This window comes from Scleropages formosus, chromosome 4 (genome assembly GCF_900964775.1).
Source record: "Scleropages formosus chromosome 4, fSclFor1.1, whole genome shotgun sequence".
NCBI lineage: Eukaryota > Metazoa > Chordata > Actinopteri > Osteoglossiformes > Osteoglossidae > Scleropages > Scleropages formosus.
In genome coordinates this window covers 31,413,379-31,437,124 of record NC_041809.1, presented here as the reverse complement: position 1 = coordinate 31,437,124, position 23,746 = coordinate 31,413,379, and the positions used below count along the sequence as shown (strand labels likewise).

At 40.2% G+C, this 23,746-nt stretch overlaps 1 long non-coding RNA gene across 1 annotated transcript; it reads left to right on the top strand.

The window, feature by feature from the left end:
* Positions 1-11,554: 11,554 nt before the first annotated feature.
* Positions 11,555-16,407, top strand: LOC108934291 (uncharacterized). Its single transcript, XR_001966116.2, has 4 exons — positions 11,555-11,724; positions 14,310-14,655; positions 15,129-15,218; positions 16,140-16,407. It is a non-coding gene; the product is annotated as an uncharacterized LOC108934291 (long non-coding RNA).
* The last annotated feature ends 7,339 nt before the right edge of the window (positions 16,408-23,746 follow it).

Sequence of the window (23,746 nt, the reverse complement as noted above, 5' to 3'; positions counted from 1 at the left end):
TTTCATGTGTAAAATGTGTTATTTAATATTAAAACGTGTGACACTGAGGTTCAAGAGAGCAGCCCCAGGCCCTACCCAGACCTCCTACTGGCAATGCCACTAATGTGTATCAGTGGTTTGACTTTTGCGTACATTTAAGTACGTTTTCACATCATTTCCAAGTTTCATACATATAAACTTTGATTTATATTTGTGTGCACATGATGAAATTCTGCAGAAGTCATATCTGTAATTTTATGATGGGTTTCAAACCAATGTTGCAACTACACTGCTACTTTCTTTCACCACACTGGGTGGCACGGGGACACAGCAAGTAGTGCTGCTGTCTCACAGCGCCTGGGTGGTGTGAGAGGATGTGGGTTTGATCCCCGCTTAGTCTGTGTGGAGTTTGCATGTTCTCTCTCTAGGTTTCCTCTGGGTGCTCTGGTTTCCTCCCACAGTCCAAAGACATGCTGTTCAGGTTCCCCCATAGTCTGTGAGTGACAGAGAGAGTGTGTGTGTTCCACTGATGTATGGATGAGTGACCCATTGTAAGTAGTGTATCTAGCAGTGTAAGGCACCACGGTGAATAAGGTGTGTGGGCTGATATCACTACATAGAGTTCATTGGAAGTCTCTTTGGAGAAAGTTTCTGCTAAATACATAAATGTAAATTGCATAACCACTCCAGAGTTGCAAAATTTACCCATCAACAGATTTGCATCAGAGAGCAGGTGAAGCACTTCCTTGGTCAGACACTGATTTTTCAGTTTTCATCTGCAAAAAAAAACCACACACACACACACACACACACACACACACACACACACACACACACACACACACACACACACACACATACACACAATGCAGTGTAGCTCTTAGTCTGAGTTCTAAAGTTTAGATTTATCCATTTTTGGGGCTGGGTATTGCATGAGGTGTGACTGAAGGTTTAAACTGGGACATGGGTTTCACAAACTGGAAACTTATGAGATGGGCCTAAAAAATTTGCATCTGCCTACCAGAGTTGCACTCACCATCAGTTTTGTGAGCTTTATTGCACAGAAACAAATCTGCAGATAGTTTATTATGTTGTTTAAATGTGGTGTAACTGTGCGCCCATAAAACTGTCGGCAATAAAAAAATCAAGAACATTACAGTGCTCAGTAAACAGCATAAAAATGACTTATTTTACAAGCAGCCAAGCTGAACACCGTCGCTGACTTATTTTTAACATCATTCGAACAGTGTGCTGCCACTTTTTTGAAGACTTCAGGACGATTTACAGTAGAAAATCCTGTATTATGATGAATGACAATGCTGAAATCCCAATGCTGAAACAGAGCCTTATATGCCAGCAAGTGAACTCTAGGATCTGCTTAATACCAAAAAAGCCCTGCTGCTGCTGTGGGGGTACAGTGCTTGCAAAATACTGGAAAGATGTATGTAAAACAAATTTTTCTGGCTAAAAACCAGTATTCTGTTAAAATGATAAATTGTGACATGTGTCACACACACACAGGCTGAAACCACTTGTCCCAGATGGGGTTTGTGGCAAGCCAGAGACTAACCCAGCAAAGCAGGGCGCAGGGCTGGAGGGGGAGGGGACACACCCAGGACGGGACGTCAGTCCATTGCAAGGCACCCCAAGCAGGACTCGACCCCCAGACCAGCCAGAGAGCAGGACCCAGCCAAGCCCACTGCACCACCGCACCCCCCATATGTATGTTACAGTTATATTAATTATTGCCTTTTTATACATACAGCAGGGAGGTTTGTCATGTACAGCTGGCACAAGTTGTCCACACTTTGCGTTGGACTGGACTGGAGTCCCGACCAGGGAGTATTCAGCCTCGCACCCTCCGTTTCCATTCCAGTCTCCCTAAATTTGGACAAACAGCCATTGACAGCGAATGAGTGAGTGAGTAACAAGCTTTCCTCTTCTATTTTTATATATCAGTTTAACATGGTTTCCGCCAGAGAGACTCACAGTGAAAGGCATATTGATCCAGCAAGAGGGGATACAGTAAAAAACACTGGTAATCCACCCAACAGCCATGGCAAGTGTACTAATATTAACTGTGGCCCTAATCGCGTCATACGAACTAAGAATAACCCTGCAGACCCAGCTGCGAACACACTGCTATTGTAAGGAACCAAATGCACATTCCAGTGAACCCAGTTACTTTACAAGTGTTTATTTAGCAGGTGTTTTTCTCCAAAGCACCTTCCAATGAACTCCATGTAGTTTTATCAGCCCACACACCTTATTCACCACGGTGACTTACACTGCTAGATACACTACTTACAATGGGTCACTCATCCATACATCAGTGGAACACATGCTCTCTGTCACACACCTGGACAGCATGTCTTTCAACTGTGGGAGGAAACCAGAGCACCTGAAGGAAACCCACTCAGACACAGGGAGAACATGCAAACTCCACACAGGCTGAGCAGGGATCAAACCCACATCCTCTCGTACCACCCAGGGTTTTGTTAAAGATAGTAGAGCACTGTGGGTAGTCTGGGGCATAGATAGCGTGATGGTCAAGTCTTAGCTCAGGTTCAACAGATTGATGAGGAATGGGATCTAAAGGGCGCTTGTGAGATGGGGGGAGTGAGAGTACAGGAATATATAATGAATATAGTGTATGTTTAGCTGACGCTGTTAGCCAAAGTGTTTTTATGTGGCACGCAGTATTACACCATGACCCACTTGTACAGCTGGATATTTACCAAGCCATTATGGTTAAGTACCGAGCGTAAGACAGCAGCAGTAAGGCCCCATCTGGGAATTCAGCCTGTTGGTCACAAATTTGAACCTCTGATGAGTATGTCTCATCAGGTATGTATGGGAGGCATGATGGCACAGCGAGTGGCACAGCGAGTGGCACAGCAAGTAGCGCTGCTGTCTCAGAGCACCTGGGTGGTTTGAGGGGATGTGGGTTTGATCTCCACTCAGTCTGTGTGGAGTTTGCATGTTCTCCCTATGTCTGTGTAGGTTTCCTCCCACAGACATGCTGCTCAGGTACCCCAATAGTGTATGAGTGACAGAAAGAGTCTGTTCCACTGATGTATGGATGAGTGACCCAGTGTAAGTAGTGTATCTAGCAGTGTAAGTCTTTGCGTGCTCTGGTTTCCTCCCACAGTCCAAAGATATGCTGTTCAGGTTCCCCAATAGTGTGTGAGTGACAGAAAGAGTCTGTTCCACTGATGTATGTATTGATGAGTGACCCAGTGTAAGTAGTATATCTAGCAGTGTAAGTCACCGCGGTGAATGAGGTGTGTGGGCTGATAACACTACATAGAGTTCATTGAAAGTTGCTTTTGAGAAAAAGCATCTGCTAAATGAATAAATGTAAAATGTCTACTTTCATTCCATAACAGTCAAAAAAATCTGAGAAAGGACTCTTGATTTTGGGTTTTTAATAATGACACACCCAATTCATATCGGTATGAGCTACACTCGTCGTTTTTAAGTAGAAGCAGTAATGTGTCATACATATTAATCATCTTGTCCATTCTGTTTGAAATCAGTCAAACTGTAGGTTCCAGTTCCGGTTTAACGGCCACCATAGATCAATGAAAGCAATGTACTGGACAATCGGTGCTTATTTACACTGTTTTCCTTCATTACTGCTAATGCACAAACTGCATTTTCTGTGAGATGTATGTCGCTTTGGAGAAAAGTGTCTGCTAATTGAATAAATGTACATGTACACACACATTTTCAGAACCACTTGTCCCATACAGGGTCACGGGGAACCAGAACCTACCCGGTAACACAGGGCATAAGGCCAGAGGGGGAGGGGACACACCCAGGACGGGACACCAGTCCATCGCAAGGCACCCCAAGCGGGACTCGAACCCCACACCCACTGGAGAGCAGGACCGTGGTCCAACCCACTGCACCACCACACCCCCTCCTTGAAAAACACTGCTTAGAATATGTGATTACATGGTATCTTGTATAAATGGACATGCACATTTGGAAAGGTTACCAGTGTTATGTTTCTGGGAAAGTTTTGGACACAGTCTTGGTTTCATTGGTAGAAGGTCTTCATAGGTTTTCTGAGCTGGACTTTGGTATTTCTAGGCCCTTGGCACTTTCACTCTGACAAGTGCAAAAAGACAGGTAAGCCAATTGAATTATGTTGATTGGCAGGGGGGCGTGGTGGCACAGCGGGCTTGGCTGGGTCCTGCTCTCTGTTGGGTCTGAGGTTCGAGTCCTGCTTGGGGTGCCCTCTAATGGACTGGTATCCCGTCCTGGGTGTGTCCCCTCCCCCCAGCCTTGCGTCCTGGGTTGCCGGGTTATGCTCCGGTTTGCTGCGACCCCACTCGAGACAGGCAGCTTCAGACAGTGTGTATGTGTGTGATTAGCATGATGCAATTTATTCTAATGCTAAACCACACGATCAATGGAGAATCCACAGAAAGAAACTTTCTTAGTCACCAGCCGCACCTGCTGCAAGACCATTCCACTCTGGAGGAGGACACTCTGTGTGAATTGTGTCCAGTAAACTACTGGACTGTATAAGAGGGTAAATTTCAGGTTGCTTTAGACACCACTGGCATTAAAGGCAATAAAATAATCAACAGTAAGAAGTGTGACTCGGTGGGCAGTGAAGTCATGGTGTGGAAAGAGGATGAACACTATGCACAGCTCCTTCGTCCCAGTCATGACAACCTGCTTGCAGACAACTGAAGGACGGTTACAGTGGACGTTTAAGAAATTGGTTGGAGAGACGTGGAGACAGCAAAGAAGGACCAGGAAGCCTCCTTGTAGATGGTCAAGTGTTTTTTTATAATTGCTATTTTCTGCCAGTTTCTTGTGTCAGTTTAGTTTGCCTTTTTTTTCTGATTTAAAGGCATCTTTTCCTCATTGTGAACAAGTGTAACCATCACACTGAAATCTAGTTTGGGTTGGAAAACCTGTTGTCCTTGGCCTACGTCCTGTGTGCGAGGCCACCTCCACCTCGCCAATAGCCACATAACTGCCTCTCTTAGGGACCCTTCCTTTGGTCGCTTACATTCCTCCAGACCCGGCAGGGGTAGCAGACATGTAGCACCTCCCTTTCCGTTCAAACGCTGGGTGTCTGCGCTGTGCACAGACTGCTATTGTTGGATCAGAAGTGTCCTTTGAACGCTGCCGCCCAGCCCCTGCTTTACATCAGTAAATGATGTATGTGTGACTTCCTTTATTAGTGGTGAATGGTATTTTTGGCACTGTTGCTGAGTGTCTATGACACTTAAAGAAGGGTGGAATGTAAGTGCTGTATTGCAGTTTCATAGATTTTAATGGAAATGGATAACACATAGTGAGTCGGATCTATGCAGACTTTGAACCTTGCATGTTACTTTACAGTGCATTATTCATCACTTTTTAGCGGTGATGGGCAATGCATACAAGCTTTAATTTAATATGCTGCTTATTTATTGATTTTTGCTATAGCAGTCAAGTGGAAGTACCTGGCCAAAGCACTTACCAGCACAACAAACATCTGGTCAATGGTCCAGCTTCTACAAAGCCATTACTAATAGAGAGTGGCCTTCTGAATTCTGAATTTTATTCCTTCTCTTCCTTGATCTTATGGACACTGTCCTGGGCTTTTCTGGCAAAAAACTCATATCGGCCTAGTCTGAAAGAATGTGACCTGAGGGCACATTCATGAAACATTTGCATGCATGGATTTGATGAAGCATGCTGCAAATTTCACCTTATGTGCAGATCTAAGTCAGCGTTGAGACTGATAAAGCTTGAAAGTGACACGAAAATGTGCTTACCTGCTCACAGATGTCGGACCGTCTCTGTGAAGTATTCCTTGCTAAGCTGCACGCTCAATCCTGAAACATTTCTAGACGCGAGGGTTTGAACATGTTCTTCCTGCACCTACGTTTTGACGCAGAACCGCGAGCTCACCTTTAAAATGAAATCTAAGCAAATTTTCGAACTTTTCTAAGGCCTTTCATGAAAGAGGGTGAAGATCAATCTTTCAGTACGTGTAAAGATAGAATGTTTTACAGTGTGATTCACAATATATTGTTAATCTATTATTATACTGCGCATTGTTTTAAAATGTTTTTTGTCTGATGACTTACATGGAGGATAACTTATAGTCAGCTTACATGTTCATAGGGCTGGTGGTTTTCTCTGAAAAATATAAGTTCATCATAAGTGCCTCACTCAGTGGTATACGAGCAAGTGGGCTGCGTGGACGTGAATCAGTAACCGTGCCATTATAAGTCTGACTCTGTAATCACCGCCTTCCTTTATGCCGAAATGACAAACCTCATACTGGCAAACAAGGGTCCAGGATGACAGTACAGTGAATAACAGCAGGAAGCTGTGCCACGGAACATAAGCAACTGCTACGTATATTCTCCAGAGAACGAAGCAAGCCAGAAATGGGAGATGTATTATTTAACTTCTTACTTTACTTTACATTACATACATTTACATTTCTTCATTTAGCAGACGCTTTTCTCCAAAGCGACGTACACCGAGTGCGTTACATCAAGACGTTCCCAATGCCGAGACAGATACTGTACGTACCTCTCGCATGCTTGACAATATCCAACCGCACGTCACACAAACAAATCTTGGCGTGTCAGTTGTCATGACTTATTTATACATTTATTTCATTAGCAGATGCTCTCATCCATTATATAGTAGCAGCTAGTAATGGCTGTCGGAGCAAGAAGTTCAACTTAAAGGACGCAGACATTAAACGATCCATAAAAAGCATCCCAAGAGGATTCTAAAACGTACAAATCGGATTAAGCAGAGCAAGACCCGAGGAGCAAGACAGCACATTACAATTACCATTTGTTCCATAAGATCCTGCAACTGACAATCGGTACGCACAGGGGGATATATTCATTAAGTGAAATACACGACACAATGCAGGAATGGACCGGTCTTGAGTCAGTAAAAGGTTTAAGAGTCAGTTGTTTTGGCTGTGGTTGGAACGAAGGCCATTCCATCACTAAAGGCCATAGATTTAAAAAAAAAAAAAAAAAAAAAACAAACAATGGGCTCTTACTCTGGGAATGTATCGACAGGGAACTTAGATTTGATTTCCTAGGTACTCCAACGAAGGAAAGGTTGAGAAGCTGGAAGTCAGAGAGTTATATGTTACGGTGGAGGACAATCAGCTCCGCTGGAGTACTTGAGATATCATTCATCTGCAGGAGGGAGTCAAGAGGATACACACTCAAGAAGATCCTGGAACTGGGGCAGACAGTGTTTAGAGGAGTTATGTGAGGATTCATGGAACAAGAGGAATGACAAGTTGAAGTTTCGCTGGCTGACAAATGACAAATTAAGCAAATTTAGCATGTGAGATAGTAGAAAGGTGTTAAAAGGGGACTGGGTGGAGAGATAAAATTTACATTTATTAATTTAGCAGACACTTTTCTCCAAAGCGACTTCCGACAAACTGTCACTATGTAGGGTTACCAGCCCACACCTTATTCACCAAGGTGACTTACACTGCTAGATACACTACTTACACTGGGTCATTCATCCATACTATACTCTGTCACTCACACACTATGGGTGAAAATACACTAACTGCACGGTTGAATTTATTGAAGTATTTACATTTACATGCATTTATTTAGCAGACGCTGTTCTCCAAAGCGACGTACATGTCGGAGAAAACACAATTTGTACATTACATTAGGAGAAAAAGAGACATAGTTGCAGGCGTGTGATTAAGTAAACTTAGTTTGTTTCCACTTTGTGCACAAAACTCATACTATTTGTTTAATATTAGTTTATTTAATGTCCTTTTAAAAACGAATAGTTCACAACACAGCGTTCAATGAAACAGGTCACTGCAGGTTGTCGCGTGGCCCGCTGATCTCGAGCGCACCTTGCCAGGCACGCGACACCACCAGAGGGCGCTGCGGTCACGCGCAAATCGTTTCCGGGGCTCTGCGAAGCGCGGGAATGAAGAAGGATCCGTCTGGTACGGTATGCGGCACGAATGTGTACAGTTGCCGAGTGGGAAATTAAGAGCCGACGCTTATTTAGCTGAAGGAAGCCTGGTAAATGTCAACAAATCAATCAAATTTTATTCACTTCGATTCATTTTTACTTTTAAGGGTGATTTTTTTTTTCCACGGAATAATTTAAAATCCAGTTTGCCTCTTCACAAGGCAATACTATACTATAGTATCTTTAGAAGCCGTAAGGTAAGTATATTTAGAAGTAGGAACAGAAATGTTCAAATGCGAGAAAGATGATGGCACATTAAGACCTTGCAAGACCCTGGGTCAGATAGATTTAAGTGTGAAGAGCAGTGCACATGGACTAGCTACTGGTCTGTAAACAAGGGCTAAATAAAAGGTCCAGTGTGAGTGTAAAGCTCCTCTGATCTCCTAGCAGATTCAAAGGAAATGAGAATAAATGCAGCAGACTAAAATCCAGCAGTGGCCAGCTTAGTAGCCTTTAATGACCTTTTTCAAATTTAACTCTTCTAAACCCTCTAAATGGTCATTAAAACATCACCAGAAATATGTGGGAAATACATTCAGTTCAGTCAGTGTTTCCCAAACCCCAATAAACAAAATCGTTAATCAAAAAAAAAAACTGTATTAAATCTTAGAAACATGTCATCATTTCCTAAATGAACAATTTCCTCATACATGTAGGATGGACAGAAGGAATAAAAACCAGTTTCTTTCTCACTGGACATATTGTGGCGCGCAGCACTCTGCATAGTAATTTAATCAAGATCCAATATTTTTGAACTACGATAAATAAACTGACAATGGGCCCCGTGCTTAAATGTCCGCTCTGGCACGGCGCGATCTCTCGCACCTGCACGAGGCGGGCACGCGCATCCCACGTCACTCATTTCCCACAATACCTAGCTCTCTTAATGTCCGGACAAGGAAAAGGAAAAGATGGCTGCGCGATGGGCGTGGTTACACGCAATTTAGGTGTTCACTGTTGCGCTCAAATTACTATGTACTTTTTCCCGTTTCTCACGAAAAAATGTAGATAAATAAAACGAAACGAAGTGTTATTGGAGTTATCAGCGTAAGACAGCAAAGCAGGTGTCGTCCTGCCGCCTGGTGCTGTTCGGGAAGAAAAGCGACTGTGTGTTTACCGCATAATAATAACTATCTTAAAACTTCAAGAGCATGATAAAGATTAAGAAAAAGATTTAGCGTCGTCACCATCACAAATTCCAGAAAGATATAATTAATACAAAGTGTGTATTGTGCGAAGAGCAGTGCTCATGTACCGCAGCACTGAGGAAAAAGTGCAGAAATTCATCATACCACAAACCCATGATGATGTGTGATTATTTGGTAAAATGTGTTGTTTGATTTCTTGTTCTTCTTTTGTTTGGCTTCCATTGCTGCAAGGAGAACAAAAATTTCACTTAAGCAATCAAATTTTATTATTATCCTAATTTCATAGCCATAAATGCCACTGGACTAATTAGAAACTTTCAAATGAATTCGAACAGCACATTTCTGCAATCTCATTCTTAGACTAGACTAATAAAAAAGCAAATAAAGATGTTAAAAAATCCGTCAGTATTTTAATCTAAACTGTAATCTGTAGTCATATTCCCCTGCCTTTTTCTATTATCGATCTCTTTTAATTTTCATTATGTGTACAAGGAGGGCAAGGTGGTGTGGTAGGTTTGGGGTTCGAGGTGCCTTGTGGTGGACTGGCATCCCATCAAGGGCATGTCCCCTCTCCCTTTGGCCTTGCTCCCTGTATTACTTTGTAGATTATGACCTTGCTTGGGATGAGCAGTTGTGGACAATACAATTATTTGTACAATTGCTTTTTGTGTTGCATTAATTTAAAAAAAGAGAGTGGCATCCTGTGCGTACATTTCAAACTCCAGCGGCTGACACACTTCTCAAAATGAGCTTAACTAGTGGTGGAGTGTGACAGATACACTATTGAGGATGGCTGCTAAGTAAATATCTGTCCATCTATCCATCCAGTAGTGCAGTGAGGTGCGCTAATGCCTTTAGACCCAAAGGTTACAGGTTTGAATCTCACCTTGGGCTGTAGTACCCTCAGGCAAGGTACTTACCCTGAATTGCTGCAATAAAATTATCCAGCTCTGTAAATGGGTAAGTAATTGCAAAGGAACTTAACATTGAGAGTTGCTTTGGTGCACCAGGTGAATGAATAAATGTAAATCCAGCCAGTCATCCATTTGTCTTGCAAAATGCTTCTGCAAGTGGGATCTGCCACTATAAATGTATTAAATGCTGTAAATAAGACATGTACTCTGGGCTGTTTGCCACATTAATAAAGCAGCTCAGCTGTTTTTTTAGTTGTCTCTGCTGTAAATATTTTCATACAGTGAACTGTCTAGTCAATTGTGTACAAACCCCAGCATACTTTTGATACTTTATTTATGACAATGCACTGTCGATCATATCTGATTATTGCACTTCTATTTGCATTTACATCGATGTAGCAAGAATACACTGTGGGTGATGAACAAAGCTTTTTGACAAATTTCAAGGATGTATCTTACTAAAGTAGAACTGAAATGAGATAAAAGTTCTGCTTTTTGTTGCTTGCAGTACAATTTTTATTACTTCCATCATTACAAAGTACCCATCTCAGTTAGAAGACTGTAAAAGTGGTGATAGTGAATCCTCTCAAGGAAAATTAACTTAGCTCGGAGCAGTTAATGTTGGACATTTGGCAACAGTAAAAATTCCCTTGCTGTTGATTTAACACTGCTGTTTTACTGTGCAGTACTATAGTATGTGCATTTAAACTACTATATATATAATAAAACTAATTTGATTGAGAATTATCACTTAATTTTATTATATATATGTATAAAATAAAATTAAGTGATAATTCTCAATCAAATTAGTTAAATATGTCAAAATAGAATTTTTTAAAAATCCACTAAATGATACTTAAAGAAGGGTTGAATTTAAGTGTTGTATTACAATTTCATAAATTTTAATTGAAATAGATAAAAGTTAGTGAATTGTATCTAAGCAATCCAGCCTTAAATCTGGACAACTTGAGCTTTTCCTCATCTCAGCATGTCTTGCATTCTGCATTTTCTAGCTTTAGATGTGTTTAATATGCATGTCAGGCTGACTACTTGCAACTGAAAAAGCTCACAGATAATTAAAACTTCATTGTGATTTCACACCGTCTTCAGTCTTTTGGTTCCATGTCCCACTAGGTGGCAATGGAAGCCCTTTGTTTCCAAGTAAAAAAAATTAAAGCTTTTGAACGTCTACAAAAGCATATAGGGAATGTGTAAATTAGTTTAAAGTGCTTTAATATGTCTTGAATTTTTGCCTATATATGTTTATATGAATATATACATAGATTTATATATATATGTCTATGTATATATACAGAATATACCCTCTATATATGTATATGTGTACTGTAAATAGAGCGTGTGTGTAACTGCATTGCTACTCCTCAAATGAATGTTGGATTTGGATTAGATTTGGTTCAGTTATTATTTTAAGCTAACAGATTTTGCAGTCTCAGAGGTTTTTTAAACCAATCCATATTTTTTGTTAATGCTTTTATTTCCTCTTTTTATCCCAGTTTAGTCATGGACAGATAAACAGTTCTTAGTTCTCCTCCTCAAAGGATGCCCATTACCAACGCAAGAAGGGTGAACATTTCTGCCAGTGTCCATGTTGGGAAGAACCCATGTGTTCCTGCCTTACCGAGATGCAGGCTTCATTCAGCAGTGTAACACGCTTGCAGGTGTGTGCTCTTCACCCCGTAGGTATCGTGACGGCCTGATTTGGTGTGAGCAACGGTGAGACGGCCCCAGACATGTCACCCACCCAGGGGAACACAAGCTAGTTCCCTGTGCCTCTATTGCAGGTCTGGCTAGTGTGCAATAACTCAAAGGCCAGTTCATACCCTAAGGTACGCTGCAATTTTATAATATATCATCATCACTGGGGATTAGCTGGCATTTACTTTTTAAACTTTGAAATCTTTTAAGGCTGCTGCTGCTGCTTGGATGAAGCACATGAACATAATCAGAGTCCATAATGTGATAATCAGAATAATTCCCTTGAAGTTACATCAGATGGATAATACTCATCAATTAATATGTAGGTGTGTCTATAACATGCCTGTTAAAGCCACTTTTTTCTCTGTTTGAACTAAGATCGCTCTGGAACAACCTGAAAACAGCACAAGCTCCACGTAGTACTACTTCATACCATTTCGCATAGAGAGCGGTGGCCCAGTCAAATAAAGAGTATCAGTATTTTTAACAGTACAGCATATATTGTAAATTGTATACAGGAACTGAGCAGCACGTTGAGCTTTGATTTTCCACCTTGTGGTTTAGTCACAGTTCGTGCTACAGTGTCATTATCAGCTGACCTCCACAATCTAGTAAACAGTGGAGTTGGTCAGCTGGAACATCTTCATCGTGACTCTTCCATTAGTCATTCATGGTATTCGTCACTCACTTGTTATGCGAGAGACAAAAAAACGAAAAGTATGAGCAGTTTGCACTGACGTCAGAAGAAGAGAGGGTCTTCTGTCTTTTTACACTATGCTTGCTGTCGGGCATTTTAGCTTTTGTTGTTTCATCTTACAGCCTTACGGCTCGTTGAGTGAGCAAACTGAATTAGCAATAAACACTTCCCTGAATTATTACTTCTGCTGCACAAATTGCTGGGGAGCCGTTTGCCTTTCTGATTGGAGTGGAGAGGCAGAAGGTGGAGTCAGTCTCCCCAGCAACAAAAACGTCCCCAGTTACCCCGTGCCTTTGCTGCCTGGTTCGACCGAAACTACCCAGGTGTTTATCGACACGACTTTTAGCAACATAAACAGCTGCGCCCTAGAAGCCAACATCCATGATGACTACAAGCAGCTCTCCTCTACACGAAAGCTTACACATAATACCACGTTGAATGGTTTGAGTGGTTGTGGATTACATTTTCTCCTGTTCAACAAAAAATCAGTAATAATAATAATAATAATAATAATAATAATGGGGTGGCACAGCAGGTTTGTCCAGTGCCTCACTGTTTGGCAGGTCTGGTGATTGAGTCCTGCTTGGTACCTTGCGATGGACAGGCGTCCTATCCAGGGTGTACCCCCCACCCCTTCAGCCTTGCATCCAATTTTGCCGGGAAGGCTCCAGCTCGCCACGACCCCACTCAGAACAAGCGGTTGTTGACAATGGATGGAAGGATTTATGGATGGATAATAATAATTACAGACAGTATGTTAGTCATAAAATATGAGTAATATACAGTATGTCATATTTCCCTTTAAGAATTATACAACCTATCGCCTCATTCAGTCTCAGACAGGTAAAAACAGGAAGGTAGACTGATGAGGCTTTGTTTTATGTATAGGGTTTGTATCATTACCTTTGCACATATATTGGTATTTATATCAAGTCTGGTTATAACCCTTGGTCTCGAGCAACAGATGACAAATGTTTTTAAGCCATTACGTAATGATCAGTTTTATTTTTATATAACAGTATTTGAATGTTACCATTTCAAGAGAGTGAAACACATTTATTGTTGTAATTTGTCATTAATCTGTATTTGGTTAACACCTGGGCCCAGCATTCTTTATATAATGTTAGATAATCATCTTTATAATGATTTATCCACTTATTCACCAGGGTACTGTTACTGTATCATGTTTACAGTAAGTGCGTTGATCAACAGTGCTGCCTCAGAGTTGTGTTCACACTAAAAAATTTCAGATTGTAAGCCTGACCACTATGCTACCCACTGTTCCTGATTAATGTGAATATAGTTTTTACACTGCGAAAATGCTGGGCATTATGCGTGACATGCTGGATTCAATATTGTTTAAGAGGAGATGGAACAAACTTATTAAAAGGGAGCAGTTTTAACAGAACTTCAGCAGTGCGAGGGTTAGTGAATTAAATTTAGAATCATAATTTTTTATAAAATCTGCTGTTCGGCCTGTGAATGAATGGAATTAGCCTCAGTTGTCACAGTGTGGAACCAGCTCTGTGAAACACTGCGTGCCAGAAAGATGTAATGGAATTGGCACTCTTCTCCAGCTATGTGGGCTGTGAAGAAAATCTTCACTAAATTATAAGGCCAGGAACAAATGAACTGGATAAAATCCATTTCTGCTGCATTACGCGCAGGTTTCCAAACACAATATTTATATGTTTGTGTAAAATAAACCAGGAGAGAATGTCCTCCTTTTCTTCTCTCTTAGATTGTGAAAGGTCTCCAGAAAAAAAATCCACTATTTGCCAACATCTACCTGCAGCCTAGAGAGCTTTGTTTACTTCCCTTATTTTGCCTTTTTCTGTGTTTCTTTTGCAGAATGTTAGTGGAAAAATTGCAGGATTTGCTGATTTTTGGTATGAAATGGGATTTACTTTGTGTGCTGTGTGCTCCATCTACCGCTGCCAGCCAACATGACCGACACCTTCACACCAAGTCCATTGCACTCCTGGTCCAGCACCGCCAGGACAGTTTGGATGGCACCCTCTCGGCCCCCTGCGTGACCAGCAGCCAGGTGTGAGATCATCGCCATGATGACATTGTACTCATGAAGAACCCAGAGGGCAAAGGGCTGGGTGACCCTGCCTAAAGTTCTGGTACTTCTCATCCTGCCCCGGGAGCTGACTGCCCTGCCATTCTCTACATCTGTTGAGTTCTACCTTGAGTATGTATACAGAGGCCAGTTAACCACCCTTCTTTCACCCCATAGCGTGCACACTGCTACACGATTGGTTGCTGTCGTGTAAACTGCTTTGTGATTGGTTAACAGACCAGGCAAGGTGTTACTAGGCTTGTAACATTTTTTAAATTTGTATTTCAAGTATTCTGAATGTTACAGATTATTGATATGATTCTGTCTAGCTGAAAATTTCTGTCATATATAAATATATATCAATAAAATATACATTTGATAAAGTTATTCATTTTCTGGTTTTAAAGAATCTTCTTTGCAGCCAGCTGACATGATGCTGCCTGCTGAACTTGCGTAATGGCACATTTTAGACCTTTCTTTACTTAAAGGGCAAACATCTACATCACATTACATTTACATTTACATTTATTTATTTAAGTTGATTGGCTTTTTTAAATAGCTACAGTTTCATGCATAATTCATTTTTCTCGGGTTCTGTTCGCCAGAACAAGTGTAATATTCGGCCCCCTTCAGGAAATGAAATCTACCACAAGGACACCATCTCCTTCTTTGAAATGGATTGCCCAAAGAAAAAGGTGATCATTGCACCTGCCAAGTACTGTCTCTGAGGAGAAATCTGAGCAGAGTGTAATGTGTCTTGTAACATGTACATAATCCAGACCTCACAGCAGATCAAAACCTATACTGCAGCAAAGAGTTCTGAAAAACACAAAATAATACAGGGAATGCAATGATCTCTGATCAGTAGACAATAGTTTGAGTTTAAAATATTAATATAACCATTCAGTTGAAGATCACTTTGTTCTATATTTACTAATTTAGCTGATTTTTTTCTCTAAAGCAAATTATAATATTAAGATTCCTACAATTATTTACCAATTTACACAGCTGGGTAATTTTTATGGGAGCAATTTAATCTTGCTCAAGGGTACTACAGCTAGAGGTGGGATTGAAACCTGCAACTTTTAGTTCAAAAGGAAGTAGCTCTAATCACAACACTACTAGTTATCCCTGCCTAGCTGCCCTTTATCATGCCGTGTTGTGCAGGCATACAATTTCTTGTCAATACCTTTTTATTTAAAAAAACATCTATAATTGTATTTTTTTCTACAAGTGAGTTCTAAAGGAATAAGTCATGGTCCAAACAGCAGTTTCTAATCATAATTTCTGAATGTATGGCACACTGGCTGCAAATGAATTTGCTTTAACTCTGCTGTACTGAGCTCTTTATGTTCAATGGGATATATGACAGTACATTGTCACTGCTCTTATAACTTGCACAAACAACTAAAAAATCTGACACTATTATATTTGCTATACAGGTATGCTATACAATATGATATCATCCAGGAGTAGTATACTATCAATGTATATGATGGCTGTGGTTGAAGGATTTAAGTCAGAATAATTTTTATACTTCAAAATGCTGGTCTTCATTTTGCTTTAATTGAAAGTTATACCACTGTCCTCTTGTGTTGTTTTTGCCTTGTCAGCAGATTCAGCGGAGAATTACTGCATGCATGGCATGCATTCTGACCTTGCCTCGCTATCAGCGGACGGGCTATGGAAAAGTGCTCATTGAATTCAGAGAAAGCTCAAAGCATGAACCTGCCGTTCCATCTTCAGCAATACTGCTGTGGTCTTTGCCTGGATTTATGTCACACAGCAGTTATAGAGAATGGATGAGTATTTCAGCCAGTTATTCAGCATTTGTATCAACATTACAAACTCATCATCCAGTAATTGCTATTTACTGAGTCTGACAACTGGGAGGCTTAAACATATTTAATCACTTAGAGTTAATCTATATGATGAGTTTTTAATTGAGCTGTTGTGGTAGTTAATTTTGTTTCTTTGAGCATTACAATAGGAACATCATCAGTGATGAAGAATGTGTGTTTAAACATGCCAGTTCTAAGGGATGGTTTAAATTACCCTTCTAGATACCATAAGTTTTATCTGCTTGCTTTTCAGGTTGCTCTTTAGACCCTCATCGGTCTGCAAACTGTGGAAAGTGGAAGCGAAAGTGGAAAGTGGAAGAGAAACCCCTACGAAACCTGGGCCTGCAGTACTTATTTGTCCAAGACCACACTTATTAATCTCAAGTATGACAATGTGAACAGCTACATATAATTCTGAAGTACAACTACAGGCTTCAACGTGATTAATAACCAGTATAATAACATATCAGTCAACTATTCATGTACCTGTAGTTTACCTTTTAATTGTTAACAGGGCAATTGTGTAGATGTAAATTAATTTTATGAAATGTGTTAAGTGAACAGTCAGTGGTTTGCCAACTGTAATTTTATTCATGATGTAACAATTTTCAATGAAAAATAAGCAAATAGTGACAAAGGATAGGTGGCACGCTGGTGCAGTAAGTAGGGCTGCTGCTTCACTGTGCCATAGCTGGGTGAAGTTTCAAATCTGGCTCAATCTATCTGGAGTTAGTATGTTCTTCCTGTGTTTGCATGGGCTTCTTCTGGGTACTCTTACAGTCTCCTCCCACAGTCCAAAGACTTGGAGTTCAGGTGTACTGGTAATGCTAAATTGCCTATAGTGTGTAAATGGGTGAATGTGGCAACCTTGCAATGGACTATTCCCCCCAGCCTTGCGACCAGTGATTCCTAGATAGGCTCCAGACCCCACGACCCTGGTGAGGGCAAGCAGCTAATTGTAAGGGAAGGATATATGACAAAGCATGTAATATACTAGACTTTCTGTGTTAGTAGATGGATTGCATGATGTTTTTTATCTCGTTGACATGCTGCTGCTTTATTTTATCCTTTTCTTGGGTTGAGATGGCCAGATTGCCACATGTGAAGAGTACGCAAGAGTAAAAGTGTTGAAGTCAGAGGCTGTGTGGCTTTCTTGACAGTCAGCCTTTGCAGTGAGATCCATGAGATTTTAAGTGTGAAGAAAGAGGATATAATGTCCACCCTATGCTACTTTACCCTCATCAGCTCCTCACAGACAGCCTGAGACTGATTGTGCAGCTGTAAGCATGTTGTCCCGCTCGGTAATTGTGTCATAATTCGTAATGGCCCTTTGGAATCATAATCGTCTCCCTGCCTTTCCACAAGGACAATACATGGTGGCACAGACAGAGAATGCTGTGGAAGGCCACAAGAGTGCATAGACCCCTAATGCCTGCACATTTACCCCCAGGACTAGAGAAAGAGGAGCAAATTACAGAAGCAAGCTGAGCCTCCACCTTCACCAGGCCATTTGTCTAGTCCCTGTCCTAAGACAGGCAAAGTCCTCAAGAGTCATTATTCTCTCATAAACACACACACAGCGTTTTGGATTAAATCACAGTGTGAATTATTATTCTGTCCCAAACTGCCCATGGGAGAAGTTGCTGTAATCAGTACTCACGTCTGTGGTTTATTTTTTATATGAGTCAACGGCAGGCAATAATACCATAAATCTCACATTTCTAAATGCAGCGAGAGATTAAAAGCCTACTATAGGATGAGTAACCACACTTTTTTGTACTATGACCGAAACAGGACTTCAGGCTGCTCTTGATGTCCCTTTCCGGACCCATTAGTGTAGTACATTCACGTGTGGTCGTTCATGGACCAAGATCATAGACAAAAATGTCCAGTGTTCACCAGTGTTGGGTACTTTTTGTTCAGTCAACATATCCTCAATTTTTTAGAAATGTCTTGGGTTTGACTTTTTTGTGCAGTTGCATACTCTCTTATAATACACAACTAAAATTCACATTTTAAGGGCTTGTGTGTGTCCAAGATGGGGGTTTTATGTCCCTCTACATAAAACTGCTTTGTTCATCTTATCATGTCATCGTTTTGAAAGCTCATCCAGCAAAGTTTAATGGTAACAATAATGAAAAACATAAACAACCTTATTGACTTGAACTTTTTTAAGACCCACCTGGGAGTAGGATGAGGAGACCCGCAGAATAAAGGAGAGAGCATATGGCACAGCTCCCCCCATTACACATTCAGCTCACGCCACTTAAAAGGTCAGTTTACTGTATTGTTACTCACTTTATTTGATACAATCTACTTACTGTCACCTCTCAGATTGTTTGCTGGTGGTTTTAGAGTGTTACCTTTTGTTGCACTTAGTACTTCCCAAAGCTCAGTTTAATGCTGTGTTCACATACAAGTGTAACTGCTCTTCTCACTGATTGCTGGTCAGTCATTATTTTCACCACAGTGCATTGCAGTGAATGAAAACAATGCCGTGCATCATGTTTGCTCCTGAGATGACAAGTCAGTCGAAACCTTACTCACCTGAAAGAAGTAGCTCAGTGAGAGGAGAGCAGTGAGAAAGAACGTTAATAGGTTTTGCTTGATTGCTCACTGAAGCAAGGTAAAAAAGATCATTTTCCTGAATCCCATTTTTAAAAAGTCAGGACAATATAATACAGTTTAAATCCTCTTTTACGTTTTCTCATTTCCCTTATTTTTCACCGTAGGAGTGTGACTACATTCTCTATTCTAGAGCTAGAGATGCTTCCACACACTGTTTGTGACGTAGTTCATTGTTCTCTGCAGCGCATTCTAAACAGCAGCTGATGAAACAGCAATATCTGAACATACAATCAGGATTTCCCAGCAGACCTCCTTCTCAATCTCTGACTGTTTTTGCTCCCTTTGCCCTTCAGAAATACCAAGGCAGCCTTGCGGAGATATCGGTGGGCATCCCCTTCTCCCATTACACAGCCGCGCCAGTCAATGGCTCTTTGACATGCTCATGGTCACAGGGAGGAGAGCAAGCATAGATTGGAGGAGGCAGCCAGCAACCTGACTCCCAGCACTTACACCTCACACTCTTGCTGCCATGGAAACAGTGTTCACTAATAACACAGCCTAGATACAAAACACCATATGAGGAACAGGGTTTGCTGTGCAGAACTGCACTCAGCATGAGTTCCTCTTATTGCCTTATTGAAACTCAGGGGCCGCTGTGGTTGTTGAGCTTCACGACTGTCATGGGCTTGTCTGGTACTGTGGTCGGACGCAATCGAACAATAAAAATAGCCCCTGTTGTTCTTTGGACTTTCTATACCCAGTAGCAAATTGTTTAAATAGGCCAGTTCAATCACATTAAGTTTTTTGAATCTGGTATAACGTTTCGGTAATTTAATTTTGGAAAATGCTATGAATTACATTCCAACATATGATATGTACCTCAAGACATTTCTCAGAAAGGCTGGCATGCACGAATGAGTCACCAGTATTCCCATTACCCCGTTTAAATATTCCTTGCGAAGCGAGTCGTCAGTTCTGAAGTTACACAATAATGATTTAGTCATACTGTATGACTTTACTTAATCTGAATATGCAAAACGTACACTTGATAAGAGGAAATACTGAGTCACTTTCATTCTAGTTCACAGCATCCTTTTTTCGCAGTCAGCCTGTTTGTTTCCTTGGTGTACTGCATAGATGTGTTCGATGAGGCTGAACTAAAGGACCGTGCCGCTTTCGAACCAGCTGTATCATTGTCTTACATTGCCTGCAATTTGCGTACTCTATTATGTAAATAAATGGTCCTGTGTTTGATAAAATATTCAAGCAATGTACCATTAAAATAATTAATGTGCAGTAAATCTGTCTTTCATTGTTTTTCAGCCTGCTTTACAGCTATTACTAATCTATGTGAATAGCCATGATTCTGTTTTATAAATACAGAACACTCAAAGCACTTGTTTCCAATTAATTTTATATGTATGTTAATAATAATATTTTGGCTCCCTTTTGCATCTTCTGGCAGTTTTTTTTGTTTTTGTTTTTGTTTTTTTGCCAGATGGAAACTGCCAAGTTAATAAAAAGATTCTTTTAGGAAATCAACTGTTTTTTGCAGCACGTTGGCTTCTGGTATCTCAGTGGTAGAGTTATATTTAAGTGGTGAGCTGAACATTTGCACTGGCAAATGGACATTCCATTTTGGAGGATTTTATCAACTTTCATCTGCTTCTTAAGGTTAATGGCAGACCTCAAATCTTTAATGTGTCATAACTGCCAGAAATCTTTTGTTAGTGTAATAAATGCAAATTGTGTCAATTATTTGAGAACGGTGAAGTACTTCATCAAAACGCAGAGAGTGAGAAAAATGATTATATGTGGCACATTTACAAGTACGTAGACAAAGAAACCCAGTTCTTTGAATACGCAGACAATGTGGTGTAACAAATTTTTAGATTAATAAACATGGAACGTTGCTGTAAAATATTGCTCGGATGCCATAAATCCCAGTGTCAATATTTCACAAGGATTAATGACGTCTTTGCAAAGACCTTTTGTTTCCTGAATCAAAGGAAAATTATTGGCACAGCTGGTACCATTCAGCAGGTACTGTAATGGCTGGAATGCTGCCTTGGGTTGAATCTGACCTTCTGTTCTATTGAGCAAAGCACTTTACCTGAATTGCTTCTGCAAAGAAAAAAAATCAGCAAAGAGCATAAATTGGTAAAATTTTTAAGAGGCCAAACATTGCATGTTGTTTTTGAGAAAAATGTCAGATAAATAAACAAAGGGATCTGGAAAAAGTGGTAGCAGTGTGTAAAATGGTTTCAAAGTAGCTAGAGTCTAGCCAGTTGAAAAACCTCTGGAAAAATGACAGATTATGAAGAGGAAGGTGGACATGATGATGTTGTTCTTGATGATGATGATGATGATGATACTGATGTATTGCTGTTAAAGACTGGAGGTTCTGGAAAAACCAAGGAGGTGAGCAGAGAGTTGAATGGCGTGCATGGAGGTGGGGTGGTGTTGGTAAGGAGCAGTGCGGTATGAAACACACCTTTAACAAATCCTACAGGCGTTCAGGTGAGAATGGGGACAGTTCAGAGAATGTGAACTTGCTGCTTCAGTGCTACATGGATGGGATGGACGTTCCGCTTGTTTAAACAGCAAAGAGGAAAGGAGAAGATAAAGAGTGATGGAAATTGTACAATATTCCATGAAAACAGGGAGCGACAGAGAAATAATGAAGGGTAATGTTTTTCTAGCAAAATAGTCCATAACAGTCAAAGAGGTAGGTAGAAAATCTGAAGGTTTGACGGATGGAGAAATATAGTAAGGAGCCATGAAGTTCAACAATCCTTGCAGGGCATCTATAAAATGAAAGATCTGGTAGAAAAAAACACAGTCCTTTGCAAATAATAATGCTTTATTTGTGTAATAATTAAATATGAATTCCCCAAGTTACTGAAATGCAGTTCACTAGTAAAATGTATCGTTTTCCTTTTACAAAAGATTATTATTGATACATTTGTTATTTCCTGAAGTGCTGCACAAGGGCTCAAAAAATGTTCTGTTTACCATGTATACCAACAGTTATGAATAAATTTTCAGTATTTGTGTCCGACAGATATGTTTCACCCAGATCAGTTCCAAATCAGTTTAAATGAAGGGAAAAAAAATCTTCATTAGATATTCTATCATGTAGAAAGTGGAACCCGCAGCAGATAATAACGGATCATGCCGAAAGCGATACACAAGAGATAAATAAAATGGGAAGATTTTTATGTGCTTGCACTTTTCATTAGTCCATCGTGAGTATTATCCTTTCAATCAGTTATCATTATTTTTATCTGTAATTTGTCTTGCATGCAACAGCTAATTAGTTTTGTGTTTTAAAAATTGCATGCCAGTGAGCATTATCAAATTCTCTATGTATTTCACAGTATTAGATTTTTTTATATTCCCTCAGTTCAACATTTTAAAGTTTCGATAGTCATTTTATGCCTCAAACATTTAACAAACATCGACGTACATTACGCTACAGTACAATATAGTCACTGATAAAATCCAAAGAAGAAAAACTGAAAGAAGTTCAGGATGCCCAGATTGTTCCAGTAAAAACAGATGGCTGTGAATATTCATGAGCAAGGAGAGTGCAACTGCCAGTCAGTCGAATGGTTTAAGTCCGAGTTGTTTTTTACATGTGCAAAATGTTTTAAATGTCTCTGTGTGAAAGTATTATTCAGGTTCGGATGCTCATGAATATTCATGACTGGAGTGGCACAAGGCATGCTGCTCTGGAGTCCCCTGAAGCCCATTGTTGCTGCCAGTACATGTCCATGTATTGGCTGCTTTCCCTCACCATCACGCTCTCAGACATGAAATAAAAGTGGAACAATTCAATCAGGCTTGTTTTGATGCCATACTCTCAAGTTCTGTACCGTAGTTTTAACTCTGTTGGCATGCAGTCTGAAAAGCAGTACTCTTGACCAAGGTTCTTACCTTGAGCTGCTACAGTAAGAATGCCCTGCTCTATAAATGCCATGTCAAAGATTTTAAAGTGGATTATCTAACTCTGAAAGTCACCTTGGACAAAGTGTCAGATAAATAAATTGCTGAGAAAACAACATCATCCACCCACTATCTATGAGCTGCTACTCGTACACAGTTGTGCAGCTAAAAATTAATATTTAATAATGTACAAATGAAGGTATACTTCCATGACTGTATTTCACACGCTCCTAGTTACATTCACAAAACAAAAACACGCTGTTGACAATAAAAGCAATTGATTGAGGTTTTATTTTAGTGTGAATAACTGATAAACTGCCAACAAACATTACAATTTCAATACTGGAATATTGCATTCTGGAAAAAAATATTCTGTTTGTAATATTTTAAAACATTTTACAGAGGTTACATTGACAGAAAATGAGCTGAGTGATTGAATTTCGTTTTGTGGAACCTCTACTAGTTCCCTGTGCTCTATAAATGATACTTTGAACTGCATTGTATTTTAGGACTGCAGATCATAACAAATCTGTTGACATATTTTTTTTTTTACAAATTTCGGTCTGTGGAACCAAACAGATGTTTATTTTCATCGTTCTGATACTACAAGAGCAATGAATCTATTCTAGACATAACTTTGTCATTTAGAGATGTTATATTTCTCATGTAGTCTAGCAATAGAGAGAACTATAGTTTTTTAAATCCTAACTCTGGTTCCTGCTGTTGTAACCTTGTGGAAAGGACTTACCCTGAATTACTCCAGTAAGAATAATCTGCTGTATAACAGGTAATAATGAAGGTATACTTCTAAGACTGTTTTTAACACTCGAGTGAAAAGTTAATTTTTTAATGTTGTATGTCTTCTT